This window comes from Neofelis nebulosa, chromosome 8 (assembly GCF_028018385.1).
Source record: "Neofelis nebulosa isolate mNeoNeb1 chromosome 8, mNeoNeb1.pri, whole genome shotgun sequence".
NCBI lineage: Eukaryota > Metazoa > Chordata > Mammalia > Carnivora > Felidae > Neofelis > Neofelis nebulosa.
Window position 1 is genome coordinate 8,358,810 of NC_080789.1, and position 15,697 is coordinate 8,374,506.

General features: G+C 38.2%; 1 protein-coding gene across 1 annotated transcript in view; it reads left to right on the forward strand.

The window, feature by feature from the left end:
• MRTFA (myocardin related transcription factor A) overlaps nt 1-15,697 on the forward strand; it is a 215,330-nt gene that overhangs the window by 60,237 nt on the left and 139,396 nt on the right. The window lies entirely within an intron of this gene.

The window sequence follows — 15,697 nt, forward strand, 5'->3', positions numbered from 1 at the left end:
TTTAGATTTCAAGTCTTCCATTCAAGTCTTTAATCCATTTTGAGTAAATTTGTGTGTGTGATGTAAGATACTGGCCCAGGTTCATGCTTTTGCATGTCTGTTCTTTCCCCATTGTGTGTATTCTTGGCTCCTTTAGAGCAACGTTTTTTTGTTTTTTGTTTTTTAAATATAATGTATTGTCAAATTTATACTGGGTATACAACACCCAGTATAAAGCAGTGTTTCTGAGCTAGGGTATGTAGGGGGTGAGTAGCACTATTAAAAGATCAGGAACTCTGAGGAGTTTTTCAGGGCTGTAATGTAAAGAAATCACTTTTAGATTGAACAGGGATTGTTTTCTCTGTGTCTGCTCTTTCTTTTTCTATCTAGCTTTTGAAGGCATGTCAGAAATAAGTAGTACCCTGGAGATGCTTAGAAGTGTTTCTATAAATATGCCATATTTGGGGCCAAGGTGGTATTTTATTTATGTAGTCATTTTGCTGCATTTAGTCATTATCAACTAAAATGGCTAATATCTGCTATGTACACAGCATTCTTTAAAGATGTTCTCTTTCACACTCTGAAATCAAGTCCTTCAATTTGGATACATACTCTTGTCAGGAATGCTTGGGCTTCTCAGCTGTAGTATTCTGTTCGTTTTCATTATAATTTTAATGGTGGCAGTGGGGTGCCTGGGTGGCTCAGTCGGTTAAGCGTCCGACTTCAGCCCAGGTCACGATCTCACGGTCCGTGAGTTTGAGCCCCTTGTCGGGCTCTGGGCTGATGGCTCAGAGCCTGGAGCCTGCTTCCGATTCTGTGTCTCCCTCTCTCTCTGACCCTACCCCGTTCATGCTCTGTCTCTGTCTCAAAAGTAAAATAAACGTTAAAAAAAAATTAAAAAAATAATAACTTTAATGGTAGCAGAAAACAAACCAGTCTAGTTGAATGTTATATTGGAGTTTTTTTCCCCAGTAGACGATTTTGTATTTTTAAAGATACACTTGACACATTGAAGGTAGGGATCTGTTGGCGTGCATGGAAAATTTGTGTAATCTCCTCAAACCCATTTTTGGAATAATCTGAAGTTGAAGCCAAAGCCTGACTTGGAAGCATAGTTCTCTTCTTAAAGGAGTAATCTAAGGGTTCCAGATTAATACCATCATTTAGAATCTCTTGGATTATCCCATTGAAAGGTGGGAAAGTAAGTTTATGATATAAGTGGAAAACTTTTATACTATAAAAGGTGTATCAGCATTCACCCAAAAGTTACTGAGATCCATAACTTATCAGGGTACTTTGTTTCTTCTTAAGTAATTAATTTTTAAAAATGTATATTTATTTTTGAGAGAGTGCTAGTAGGGGAGGTGCAGAGACTGAGGGGGACAGAAGATCCAAAGTGGGCTCTGTGCTGAGCCGAAGTCGGATGCTCAACCTACTGAGCCATCCAGGTGCCCCTTTTTCCGTTTTTCAAAAATTACATCTATACATGTTGCCAGGGTGCTATATAAGAATGATACTAAAGAATATCAATGGATTATAATAAATATAAATTAGAAAAAATTGCTTAAAAATAACATTTGTTGATTTCTCTGTGTTGGCGTTGGTATGAGTACTTCTCATGTATTCTCTAATCCTCATGGTAACTCTTTGAGAGTTATTATCCCCTTGAGGATTAGTTTTCTTTTTGTTTTTTTGTTTTTTTGTTTTTTTGTTTTTTTGTTTTTTTGTTTTTTTGTTTTTTTGTTTTTTTTTTTTTTCAACGTTTTTTATTTATTTTTGGGACAGACAGAGACAGAGCATGAACGGGGGAGGGGCAGAGAGAGAGGGAGACACAGAATCGGAAACGGGCTCCAGGCTCTGAGCCATCAGCCCAGAGCCTGACGCGGGGCTCGAACTCACGGACCACGAGATCGTGACCTGGCTGAAGTCGGACGCTTAACCGACTGCGCCACCCAGGCGCCCCCCCCTTGAGGATTAGTAAGCTAAAGTCATATAGCCTCGTAAGTAGTAGTGTAGGCATGTAAAATCAGGCTCTTTGACTGAAGTACTTATTCTCTTCTTCACCGTAATGGCTTAATAAAGTTACCACAGATTGTATCACTTGAATTTCAAATAGTTGAGTGGTAGGCCATAAAAATGTTTTCTAATCAGTGGTTGTGGAGTTATTGCTACTCCTCTGGAAAGCAAATAATTTTAAAAATTGGACTAATTTTATTTTATTTATTTATTTAAAAAAAAATTTTTTTTTTTAATGTTTTTTATTTATTTTTGGGACAGAGAGAGACAGAGCATGAACGGGCAGGAGAGGGGCAGAGAGAGAGGGAGACACAGAATCCGAAACAGGCTCCAGGCTCCGAGCCATCAGCCCAGAGCCTGACGCGGGGCTCGAACTCACGGACCGCGAGATCGTGACCTGGCTGAAGTCGGACGCTTAACCGACTGCGCCACCCAGGCGCCCCAAAATTGGACTAATTTTAAAGAGGAATACTTTTTCAGTTTACCCTAAAGTGAATACAGTATATTTGTGAAAAATACCTGAGCACGTCTCAAAGTATCTAAATCAAGCATTTTATTGTTATTATTACTATTTTTTTTTTTTTAAAGAGAATGAGAGTGCATGAGTGGGGAAGAGGGGCAGAGGGAGAGAGAGAATCTTAAGAGCAGGCTCCATGCTCAGCATGGAGCCCGACTCAGGGCTTGATCCCATGACTTTGGGAGCATGACCTGAGCTGAAATCAAGAGTGGGCCGCTTAACTGACTGAGCCACCCAGGTGCCCCTAAATCAAGCATTTCAACGTCATCTGAGAACTTTGACTTAACATAGATCTGTATGAGGTAACTAATTAAATTCCACCAGGATTTATTGAGCAGTTGAGCATCTTCTTTGTTCAAGGAACTGTACTAGCTGGTTGGGAACAAAATGGAGAAGGGAAGTAACGTTTATTGAACACCTGTTATATTTCACATGGTCTCAGATTACTTTAGTTCTTCATCTCGTTCATGTAATTCTGCTAGTTGGGTATTCTTATTTTATAACATAGGAAACGTTGGGCATAGAGAATTTAAGCTCTTAAACTCAAATGGGAATTGTAGAATTTGAACCCAAGTCTGCCTGACAAAAAGTCCCATGCTGCTTTTCTGACTCACTTGTGCTTACTTGTGTGTAAATTTAAGATGTGTTCCCTCTTTCTAGAAGCATATAGTCCAGGGGTTCACAAAATGGATTTTGCAGACAGACTGGTTGGGGTCCCTGATTCACCTTCAGGGAGTCACAAGTTCAAAACTATTTTTATAATAATTCTAGGATGTTATTGTTCATTTTACTGTGTTCATATTTGCACTGATGATGCAGAAGCAATGGTGGGTAAGCCAGCTGGCACCTTAGCATGATTTGAGGGAGTGGCACCAAACTGCACTCAGATGCTGCATTTTTTTTTTAACCACCATGCACTTACAGTGAACGAAAAAAGTGGTTTCACTTCACATGTCCTTGATGCAGCAATAAAAATTTTTATGAAATTTGAACCCACTAGTATACATGTTTTTTTAAAAAATTGAGATATAAATCACACATACACATAAATCTTTTAAAAGTGTACAATTCAGTGGTTTTTTTTTTATCATTTTACAAGGTTGTGCAGCTGTTACTACTGTCCAGTTCCAGAACATTTTCCTCACCCCAGAAAGAAGCCCCATGCTTGTTGGCATTTATTACCCATCCCCCCGCCCCCATCCTCCCAGCACCAGGCAACCACTAATCTACTTTGTGACTCTGTGGGTTTTCCTGTTCTGTGTTATTCCATATAAATGAATTTTAGTAGATTCTCTTGAATAAATTCTTTATTTGCTATATGCCTTCAGGGCCATTTAGAGATGTAGAAATGTATTGTTCTCAAAGTTCATCCATGTTGTAGAAACTATGTCATTTCCCCTTTTTTTTTTTAACAGCTTTCTTGAGATATAATTAAAATGCCATACAAGTTACCCATTTTAAGTGTACAGTTCACTGGTTTTTGGGATATTCACAGATATGTGCAATCACTACCACAGTCAATTTTAGAACATTTTCATCACCTCAAAAGAAACCTGTAACATTTAGTTACCACAGTCTCCCGATCTCTCCCCCACTTCCCCTTTTCCAAATAAAGAACCACCAGTTTACTTTTGACAGATTTCCCTATTCTATACTTTCATATGAATGGAATCATAAAATATGATTTCATACATTTTCAGTTTCTCCACGTTCTTATAATCTGTCCTTTGGTTCTAGCTATCCTAGCGGGTGTGAAGTAGTATCTCACCACTAGACAGTAGTATATGGTGGTTATTTCATATTCCCTAATGACTAATGATGTTGAACATCTTTTTATGTGCTTGTTGGCTATTTGTATACTTTCTGTGGAGAAGTGTATAATCAAATTGTTTGCCCATTAGTAAATTGGGTTGTCTTCTATTGTTGAGTTATAGAGTTCTTTATATATTCTAGGTGTTAATACCTAATTAGATATATATTTTGTAAACATTTTCTCCCATTCTTGTAGGTTTTCATTTTTATTTCTTGAGTGTATCATTTGATGCACACATTTTTAAAATTTTGATAGTTCAGTTTGTCAACTTTTTTTCCTTCGGTTTTACTTTGGGTATTATAGCTAAGAAACTTGTCTAATTGAAGGTCATGAAGATTTACACCTGTGTTTTCTTATAAGAATTTTTTATTTTTAACTCTTTTATTTAAATTTTTGATTCATTTTGAGTTAACGTTTTATATAGCATGAGGTGGGGATTCAACTTTGTTGTTTTCATGTGGATATCTAGTTGTCCAGCACCATTTGTTGAAAAGATTATTCTTTCTCCCATTGAATTGTCTTGGCATTAATTGTTTATCAGTCTGATCTAGTTGGGCTGGGATAATTTTTTAGGCCAAAGGTTTGTTTCGACCCTAAAGAGGCTCTCAGTTGTCTCTTTCCCTGGTTCTTACGAGTGAACTACCTGGACTACAGTTCAGCTTGTTGCTCCTGATTAAGAGGAGCTGTTTTTTTGGGAATCCCTTTAGGCCTGAATTTCTTTACAGTCTGTCTCAAATAAAGTCCATTCCTTTGGGAAGAGGATTGGAACTTTTCTCTCTTCTCTTCTCTTCTCTTCTCTTCTCTTCTCTTCTCTTCTCTTCTCTTCTCTTATCTTATCTTATCTTATCTTCTTTGATTTTAAGTAATCGCTACACCCAATGTGGGGCTCAGACTCACAACCTTGAGATCAGGAGTCACATGCTGTGCTGACTGAACCAGCCAGGTGCCCCAGGAACTTTCTTTCTTTCTTTTTTTTTTTTTAAACATTTGCTTTTTTTCAAGTTTATTTTTATTTATTTTGAAAGAGAGAGGGAGAGGGGGAGGGAGGGGCAGAGAGAAGGAGAGAGAGAGAATCTCAGGCAGGCTCCATACTGTCAGTGCAGAATGTGATGCGGGGCTCAGACTCATGAACCATGAGATCAAAATCTGAGCCAAAATCAAGAGTCGGATGCTTAACCGATTGAGCTATCCAGGTGTCCCAGGAACTTTCTTTTCTTATGGACTATCTCTCCTGCTGGACAAAATCTCCGAGTTATTAGTCTGGCTGTTGGCCAGGGTGATTACTTTTGGTCTTCTTGGCATGGAACCTTTGCCTTATGAGCCAGGGAGGATACTATCAGGGCACCAGTATCCCCGGACTACTGCACCTTGGATAGAGCCTCTGTTCTATGAATGGGGGCTGGGTGGAGGAAGAGCCTATGATCTTCTGGTCCCACTTACCAGGAATTTAGCCTCTTCACCTTGAAGTTGTAGGAGATGAGAAATGCTGGTGGCCTGCTCCTTCTGGTGATTGATTGGCAGCTGAGGAGAGAAGGAATGCCTTTATAGTAACACCCATCTGGAGTGAAGCTTCCATGCAGCTGAGCTGTGGAGTGGATCATGGCTCAAATGCCACAGATGTTCTGAGTTTTAGTAAATTATTACTGAGTGTAGGAAATTATTTTGAATCTACTTGTCTATTTACTGTATGCCTTTAGGACCATTTTCAGAGACTTAAAAAAAAATTTTTTTTTTAAATAATTTTCGCCAGCTTTGCTTGTTTTCCAGGAGAGTGTGTCCACTCCTGAGATCCCAGGAGTGGAACTCTATCATTTACATATTGTAACACTCTGGTTGGGATTAATACTAACTTAATTTCAGTAGTATACAACAACTTTGCTCCTGTATAACTCTGTTCCCCTCCTTCCTATGCTGTTATTGACACAAATTACATTTTTATACTTTATGTACTTAACTCAGATTTATAATTCTTTATGCAGTTGTCTTTTCAGACGGGAAAAAAGAAAAATCAATTTATATTGTTTTTTCTGTTTATGTATGTAGTTGCCTTTGTCAGTGCTGTTTATTTCTTCATGTGGATTTGAGTTACTCTTTAGTGTCTTAAACACTTTTAAACTTTTTTTTTAGGTTTATTTTTTTATTTTGAGAGAGAGAGAGAATGAGTAGGGTAGGGGCAGAGAAAGAGGGGGAGAGAATCCCAAGCAGGCCTCATGCTGTCAGCACAGAGCCCAGTTGATCCCATGAACTGCAAGATCATAACCTGAACTAAAATCAAGAGTTGGATGCTTATCTGACTGAGCCACCCAGGTGCCCATGTCTTAAAACACTTTTAGTATTTATTGTAAGGCAGATATGCTAGCAACAAATTCTCTCAATTTTGTTTGTCTCAGAAGGTCTTAATTTTTCCTTCATTTTTGAAGGATAGTTTTGCTTGATATAGAATCCTCGGTTGCCAGGCTGTTTTGTTTCAGGACTTTGAATATGTCATCCCACTGCTTTCTGGCTTCTCTGGTTTCTGATGAGAAGTAAGCTGTTAATTGTATTGAGAATCCTTGTACATGATGAGTCACCTTTTTCTTGCCGCTTTCAAAATTTCATTTCTTGTCTTTTTTTTTTTTTTTTTTAAGTTTATTCTGGGAGAGAGAGAGAGAGAACGAACAAGCAGGGGAGGAGCAGAGAGTGAGGGAGAGAGAGAATCCCTAGCAGGCTCCACTCAGCAAGGAGGCCAGCACAGGGCTTAGTCCCACAGCAGAGAGAGCACGACCTGAGCTGATATCAAGAGTCAGATGCTTAACTGAGCTACCTAGGTGCCCCTCATTCTTGTTTTTCTGTAGTTTGATTATGATGTGTCTCTGTGTGGATCTTTTGTAGTTTACCGTACATGGAGTTTACTCACCTTGAATGTGTGGATTAATGTTTTTCGTTAAAGAAGTTTTGAGAAGTTTTCAGCTATTATTTTTTCAAATATTATTTCTGCCCTTTTTCTCCTCTTCCCCTGGAACTCCCATTATGCATATGTTGGTATTCTTGGTGGTGTCCCATAGATCTCTGAGGGACAGTATCATTTTTCTTTAGTCTTTTGTCTTTCATTTTCTCAGATTGGGTAATCTTGATTGATCTTCAAGTTTATGACTTTTTAAAAATATGTATGCTCAAATCTGCTTTATTTTGGTTTGTTTTTTTAGTTTATTTTGAGAGAGCGAGATAGGGAGAGGGAGAGAGAGAGAGAGAGAGAGAGAGAGAGAGAGAATCCCAAGCAGTCTCTGTGCTGTCAGCACAGAGCCCAGTGTGGGGCTTCATCTCACGAACTGTGAGATCATGACCTGAGCTGAAGTCAAGAGTTGGACCCTTAACCATCTGAACCACCCAGGTGCCCAGTATGTATGTTCAAATCTGCTTGAACCCCTCTAGTGAATATTTCATTTTAGTCATTCTACTTTGTCAGAATTTGTTTGGTTCTTTTTTTTTTTTTAAGTAATTTCTGCCTTTTTATTGATACTCTCTATTTGATGAGACTTTGTTCCCTTACTTTCCTTTAGTTTCTTTTAAATGTTTATTTAAAAAACATTTTTAGTGTTTATTTTTGAGAGAGAGAGAGACAGAGCATGAGTGGGGGAGGGGCAGAGAGAGAGGGAAACACAGTCTGAAGCAGGCTACAGGCTCTGAGCTGTCGGCACAGAGCCCACCATGGGGCTCGATCTCCCAAACTGTGAGATCATAACCTGAGCCTAAATTGGATGCTTAATCAACTGAGCCACCCAGGTGCCCCATAATGGTTATTTTGAGAGAGGGAAGAGTGCAAGCAGGGAAGGGCAGAGAGGAAGAGAGAGAGAGAATGCCAAACAGGCTCCATGCTCAGTGCAGAACCCAATGCATGGCTCGATCTCACAACCATGAGATCATGACCTGAGCTGAAATCAAGAGTTGGACGCTTAACTAACTGAGCCACCCAGGCACCCCTACTTTTTTTTAGATATGTTTCTTTTATTTTTTTAATATTTTAAAAAATGTTTGTTTATTTTTGAGAGAGAGAGCAAGCAGGGGAAGGGCAGAGAGAGAGGGGGACAGAGGATCTGAAGTAGATTCTGCACTGACAGCAAAGAGCCCAATGTGGGGCTTGAACTCATGAACTGTGAGATCATGACCTGAGCAGAAGTTGGATGCTTAACTGACTGAGCCACCCAGGTGCCCCGATATGGTTTTCTTTAGTTCTTTGGACATACTTGAAACAGCTGATTTAAGATCTTTGTAATATTTGTTTTTTTTTTTTTTAATGTTTATTTTTGAGGGGGGGGGGGGAGAGAGAGAGAGAGAGAGAGAGAGAGAGAGAGAGAGAGAGAGAGAGAGAGAGAGAGAGAGAAAATGAATGAACAGGGGAGGGGCAGAGAGAGAGGGAGACAGAATCGGAAGCAGGCTTCATGCTCAGAGCTGTCAGCACAGAGCCCAACGTAGGGCTCGAATTCATGAACCCTGAGGCCATACCTGAGCCGAAGTCAGACACTTAACCAACTGAGCCACCCAGGTGCTCCATGATCTTTGTAAGAGTTGTAAATCCAAAGTTTGGGCTTCCTCAGGGATAGTTTCTTTTGCTATATCCTCAGCATGCATTTTCTACCTTATAATCTGAAATAGCCACTCAAGCTCCAGTTATATACTCTGTATTCCAGGTCAGGTGAAGGAAGAAGGGCTGCAGACATGCTTTTACTCCCTTTACCTGTACTTCCTAGAGGTTGTATATGATACTTTTCCTCACAGCCCATTGGCCAGAATGTTATCATATGATATGTAATCATAGGATTATTCCTAGTTTCAAGGGAGTCTGGGAATTTTGGCCTTTAATTTGGGTTGCCTTTTGCTTGTGTTTTTACTGATAAGAAAGAAAAGAAGAGTGGATTTGGGGATATAATGAGGGTTTTATTTTTTTACCATAGTTCACCCCTTTGGGTTTTCTAATGTTCATGCCTACCCGTCTTTACATACATGTGACATATTCACCTCATCCCAAGAGAGACTACTCCAGTATTTCATTTAGTTTCTGCATTCAGCTCAAAGTTCAGGATGTCTGAGTAATGTGCAGTCTTCTGATAAGATAACTATTCCCAAAGCAATTAGTGTACAGTAGGTGTAATAGAAATAGGATGATAGCAATAAAAAATTACTGTTCAGAAAAGGGGAGAATTAGTAACATACAAAAGTCCATAGCAGGGGCTCTGGTGACTCAGTCGATTAAGTGTCTGACTTCAGATCATGATCTTGTGGTTCGTGAGTTCGAGCCCTGCGTTGAACTGTCTCCTGTCAGCACAGAGCCTGGAACCTGCTTCAGATTCAGTCTCTCTCTCTCTCTCTCTCTCTCTCTCTCTCTCTCTCTGCCCCTCCCCTGCTTGCACTCTGTCCCCCTCTCTCAAAAATAAACAAACATTAAAAAAAATTTTTTTTTGAAGTCCACAGCAATTATTAAATGTCACTGTGTAGGAAATTTGAAGACTTTTTGTTCTGGTGGAGGAATAGATTTTTGAATTAAGCATTGTTTTTAAGCCTGGTGACTCTGGTTTTTAATTTATTTACCTCTGTGCCTCACCGGTCTCTACCCCTTCTTAGCTTAATGGCAATTACCATGAGGCTCTCTGAAACAATTGTCTTGTGTGAGAAGGCTACCCTAAGGAACACCCTCCCCCCAATACTTTTGTTTTGTCAGTTAAATTCATAGCCTTTCTTTTTCCTTTTATTCTTTTTTATCTCTGTCACCTGTATCATTTATTCCCCCATTCACTTCCCCTTGGTAACCATTAGTTTGTTCTCTATAGTTTAGAATCTGTTTCTTGGTTTGTCTCCCTCTCTCTTTTTATCTCTCTCTTTTTTTTCCTTTGTTCATTTTTTTTAAAGTTTATTTATTTATTTATTTCGAGAGAGAGCGAGAGAGCGAGAGAGAGAGAGAGAGCGCGCACGCATGAGCAGGGGAAGGGCAGAGAGAGAGGGAGAGAGAGAATCCCAAGCAGGCTCTGTGCTGTCAGCACAGAGCCAGATGCGGGACTTGAACTCACAAACTGTGAGATCATGACCTGAGCCAAAAACCAAGAGTCAGATGCTGAACCGACTGAGTCACCCAGGTGTCCCACGTTTGTTTTGTTTCTTAAATTCCACATATGAATGAGATCATATGGTGTTTGTCTTTCACTGATGGACTTCTTTTGCTTAGCATTATATTCTCTAGCTCTATTCATGTTGTTGCATATGGAAGGATTTAATTCTTTTTTTTTTTTTGACAAAATTCAAAGTTTATTCATGATAACTCTCAGCAAAGTAAGAATAGTAAAACTTTCTCAACCTGACAAGTGACATTGAAGAAGCTACTTTTCTTTTTTTCTTTAATTTTCTTTTTTTAAATTTACATCCAAATTAGTTAGCATATAGTACAATGATTTCAGAAGTAGATTCCTTAATGCCCCTTACCTATTTAGCCCATCCCCCCTCCTACACCCCCTCCTGTAACCCTCTGTTCTCAATATTTATGATGGAAGGATTTCATTCTTATTTATGGCTGAATGACATTCCATTGTAGGTATATACCACATTTTTTTTATGCACTCATCAATTGATGGACACTTGAGCTGCTTCCGTATCTTGGCTATTATAAATAATGCTACTAGAAACACAGGGATGCATGTATCCCATTGAATGAGTGGGTAGATACCCAGTAGTGCAATTACTGAATTGTAGGGTAGTTCTATTTTTAAATTTTTGGGGAACCTCCATGCTCTTTTCCACAGCAGCTGACCAGTTGGTGTTCCCACGAACAGTGCAAGAGTTTCCTTTTTCTCGACATCCTCACTAGTACTTGTTATTTCTTGTGTTTTTTATTTTAGCCATTTTGATGGCTGTGGGGTGTGGGGTGATACCTCATTGTAGTTTGATTTGGATTTCCCTGATGAGAGTGATGTTGAGCATCCTTTCATGTGTCTGTTGGCTGTCTGTATGTTGTCTTTGGAGATCTGTCTTTTCATGTCTTCTGCCCATTTTTAATTGGATTATTTGGGGATTTGGGGGTGTTGAGTTGCATAAGTTCTTTATATATTCTGGATACGAACCCCTTATTGGAGATGCCATTTGCATATATTTCTCCCATTCAGCATGTTGTCTTTTAATTTTGTAGATTGTTTCCTTTTCTGTGCAGAAGGTTTTTATTTTGATTTAGTCCCAATAGTTTATTTTTGCTTTTATTTCTCTTGCCTCAGGAAACGTATCCAGAAAAATGTTGGTATGGCCAGTGTCAGAGAAATTGCTTCCCGTATTGTCTTCAAGAATTTTTATGGTTTCAGGTCTCACATTTAGGTATTTAATCTGTTTTGAGCTTATTTTTGTGTATGGTGAAAGAAAATGGTCCAGTTTTATTCTTTTGCATGTATCTGTCCAATTTTTCCAACACCATTTGTTGAAGAGACTGTCTTTTTTCCATTTTATATTCATTGCTCCTTTGTTGAAGATTAGTTGACCATATAATTATGGGTTTATTTCTGGATTTTCTATTCTATTCTGTTGATCTCTGTATCTGTTTTTGTGCCCATACCATACTGTTTTAATTACTATCACTTTGTAATATAACTTGGAATCCGGAATTGTGATACCTCCAGTTTTGTTTTTCTTTTTCAAGATTCCTCTGGCTATTCAAGTTTTTTTTGTGGTTCCATACAAATTTTTGGATTATTTGTTCTAGTCTGTGAAAAATAATGTTGGCGTTTTGATGAGGATTGTGTTAAATCTTTAGATTGCTTTGGGTGGTATAGACATTTTAGCAGTATTCTTCCAATCCATGAGGATGGGATGTCTTTCCATTTCTTTGCATCATCTTGAGTTTCTTTCATCAGCGTTTTATAGTTTTCAGAGTACAAGTCTTTCACTCTTTGGTTAAGTTTATTCCTAAATATTTTATTGTTTTTGGTGTAATTATAAATGGGATCATTTTCTTAATGATTCATTAACAGTGTTTAGGAATACAACAGATTTCTGTATATTGATTTTGTATCCCACGACCTTAACTGAATTCATTTATCAGTTCCAGTAGTTTTTTGGTGGAGTCGTTAGGGTATTCTATATATAGTATGTCATCTACAAATAGTGAATGTTTTACTTCTTCCTTACCGATTTGGGTGCCTTTTATTTCTTTGTATTGTCTAATTACTGTGGCCATCACTTCCAGTAGTATGTTGAATAAAAGTTGTGAGAGTGGACATCCTTGTCTTGTTTCTGACTTCCTGACCTTAGGGGAAAAGCTCTGTTTTTCACTATTGAGTATGATATTAGCTGTGGATTTTTCATATAATACCTTTGCGTTGAGGTATATTCCCTCTAGACCTACTTTGCAGAGGGTTTTTTTTTTTTTTTAATCATGAATGGATATGGTACTTTGTCCGGTGCTTTTTTGCATCTATTGAAATGATCATATGTGGTTTTTAGCCTTTATCTTATTGATGTGATGTATCATGTTGATTATTTTACAAATATTGAACCACCCTTGCGTCCTGAGAATAAAGCAAATGCACACGGAACATTCTCCAGAATAGATCACATATTGAACCACAAAACAAGTCTTAGCAAATTAAAAATAATCGAAGTCATACTATGCATGTTTTCTGACCACAAGGCTATGAAACTAGAAATCAAGCACAAGATGAAAGCTGGAAACAGCACAAATACACAGAGGTTAAACAACATTTTACTAAACAATGAGATGGACAACCAAGAAATCAAAGAAGAAATCAGGGGCGCTTGGGTGGCTCAGTTGGTTGAACTGAGCCCCTGACTTCAGCTCAGATCATGATCTCATGGTTTGTGAGTTCAAGCCCCATGTGGGCTTACTGCTGTCAGCACAGAGCCTGCTTTGGATCCTTTGTCTCCCTCTCTCTCTGCCCCTCCCCCACTTGTGTGTTCTCTCTTTCTCTCTCAAAAATAAATAAAACATTTTAAAAAGGAAGAAATAAAAAATTACATAGAAACAAATGAAAATGAAAACACAGTGTTCCCATGTTAACTAGAATTTAAATAAAAACTTGTAAAAGAAAAAAGAAAACACAGTGGTCCTATATCTTTGAAATGCAGCAAAAGTGGTTTTAAGAGTGAAGTTTGTAACAATACAAGCCTACCTCAAGAAGCAAGAAAAATCTCATGTAAACAACTTACCTTTACACCTAAAGGAGCTAGAAAAAGAAGAACAAGCAAAACCCAAACCCAGCAAAAGGAAGGAAATAATAAAGAGCAGAAATAAATGATATAGTAATTAAAAAACACAATAGAACAGATCAGTGAAACCAAGAGCTAGTTCTTTGAAAAGATTAACAAAATTGATAAACCTCTAACTAGACTAATCAAAAAAAAAAAAAAAAAAAGAAGAAGAGAGAGAGAAAGGACCTCAATAAAGAAAGTCACTAGTGAAAGAGGAGAAATAATGACCAACATCACAGAAAAGCAAACAATTATAAGAGAATATTATGAAAATCTAGATGCCAAAAAATTGGACAACTTAGAAGAAATGGATAAATACTTAGAAACATGTAACCTACCAAAACTAAAGCAGGAAGAAATAGAATATGTGAACAGACCAATTACCAGCAATGAAATCAAATCAGTAATGAAAAACTCCCAAAAAACAAAAGTCCAGGACCAGACGGCTTCCCAGGCGAATTCTACCAAACATTTAAAGAGTTTAATATCTATTTTTCTCAAACTATTCCAAAAAATAAAAGAGGAAGGAAAACTTCCAGATTCATCCTGTGAGGCCAGTGTCCCCCTGATATCAAAATCAGATAAAGACACCACAAAAAAAGAACTACAGGCCAGTATCCCATGAATAGAGATGCAAAAATCTTCAACGAGATATTGGCAAACCGAATCCAACAATACATTAAAAAAAATTACATACCATGATCAAGTAGGTTCATAGGCTTTGAATGGTAGAGATCCAGTCTCATTTCCATTTGGCAGCCACTGCACTCCAAAGTGCAGTGGTTCACTCTTTCTACTCTATAAGGCTTCGAAGTAAGAGTCTTTTAGTCAACTTAGATTGCCGGCCACAGGAAAGAGATGTATTAGCATAGATATATTCCTTTATATCTCTGCTTACTGACTGATTAGCTCTAGTCTGAGTTTTACCTCTCTGGTATAATTTTGTTGGAAGTTTCTAGAAGCAGGCAACACATATGACATTCTGAATTTTTCCTACTGTTTCCCTTAAAACAATAGCATTCCAATATAGTCAGGCAGTGGTTTAACTAGGTGTTTTGCCACTGTATAACAATGATCATTAGCTTTTCAGTCTGCAATTTTGAGTGCTCACCACTTACTATTTTATAAGCATTGACACGTTATATTGTTTCTCATGAAACATTTTACTTATGGCACCATATTCTGTATTAGGATTATATTCAACCATTTGTGACCCTCAAAAGTAAAATAATAGTGGCTTTAAACATGACATGAATTTATTATTTTTTTTGGAAAAGAAGTACTGTGTGATGGGCAACCTAGGGCAGCTGTGGTGCTCTACAATGTCAGCGAACCATTTCCTTTCTATTTTTGTTGCCTTATCATTTACAACATGTGACTTCTTCCTCATGATCTAATATGGCTGCTTGCACTTCAGCACCTCATCCACATTCCAGCCAGAAGGAAGGAGGAGGGTCCAAAGAGTAATGTACCCAGTTTCTTTAAGGACATTTCCTGGAAATCACACTTAATACTTTTACTCATGTCCCATTGGGTTGAATTCAGCCCCATGGCTGTACCTGGCTGTAGGAGAGGGTGGGAAATGCAGTCTTTATTAAGGCTTGCACTTAGCTAAAGCTAAGGTATTCTGTTACTAAGGACGAAGGGGAAAGTGGATATTGGGCAACAACCTCCAGTGCCTGCCACAATGGTCCACGTGAGGTTCTTTTACTTCCTGCTCATGGGTAGTCGCTGATACTTACAAATGCTCATAATTCTCTTCCCATTGTATTCTTTTCATGCCATCTAAGACCTGAGTTGTTACATTCAGATGCTTTCTTGTCTTTGAGATATAGATCGTCAGTGTGCTTCCTTTCTCTTTGATTTAGAACCTTGCTATTTTAAGATATGTCACCAACAAGATATTTGAAGGTTTTCATGCCGGTGTACATTTTACCTTTTCTTTTTTTGCTGCCCACGTCATGCTTTTTGCCTGCACAGATGCCTTCAAATGTGCTGTGCTGACTGCTGACTGCTGCTGCTATGTGTCTTAGCATTTTATAAATTCCCCAATAATTGCTCTTACATGTAGTTGTAATATGGAAACTCCTGAAGTGCTTTGGAGAACACTTCTGTTATTTGCTTTGTTTGGGAAATGAATCTCTTTGTGTCTCCTC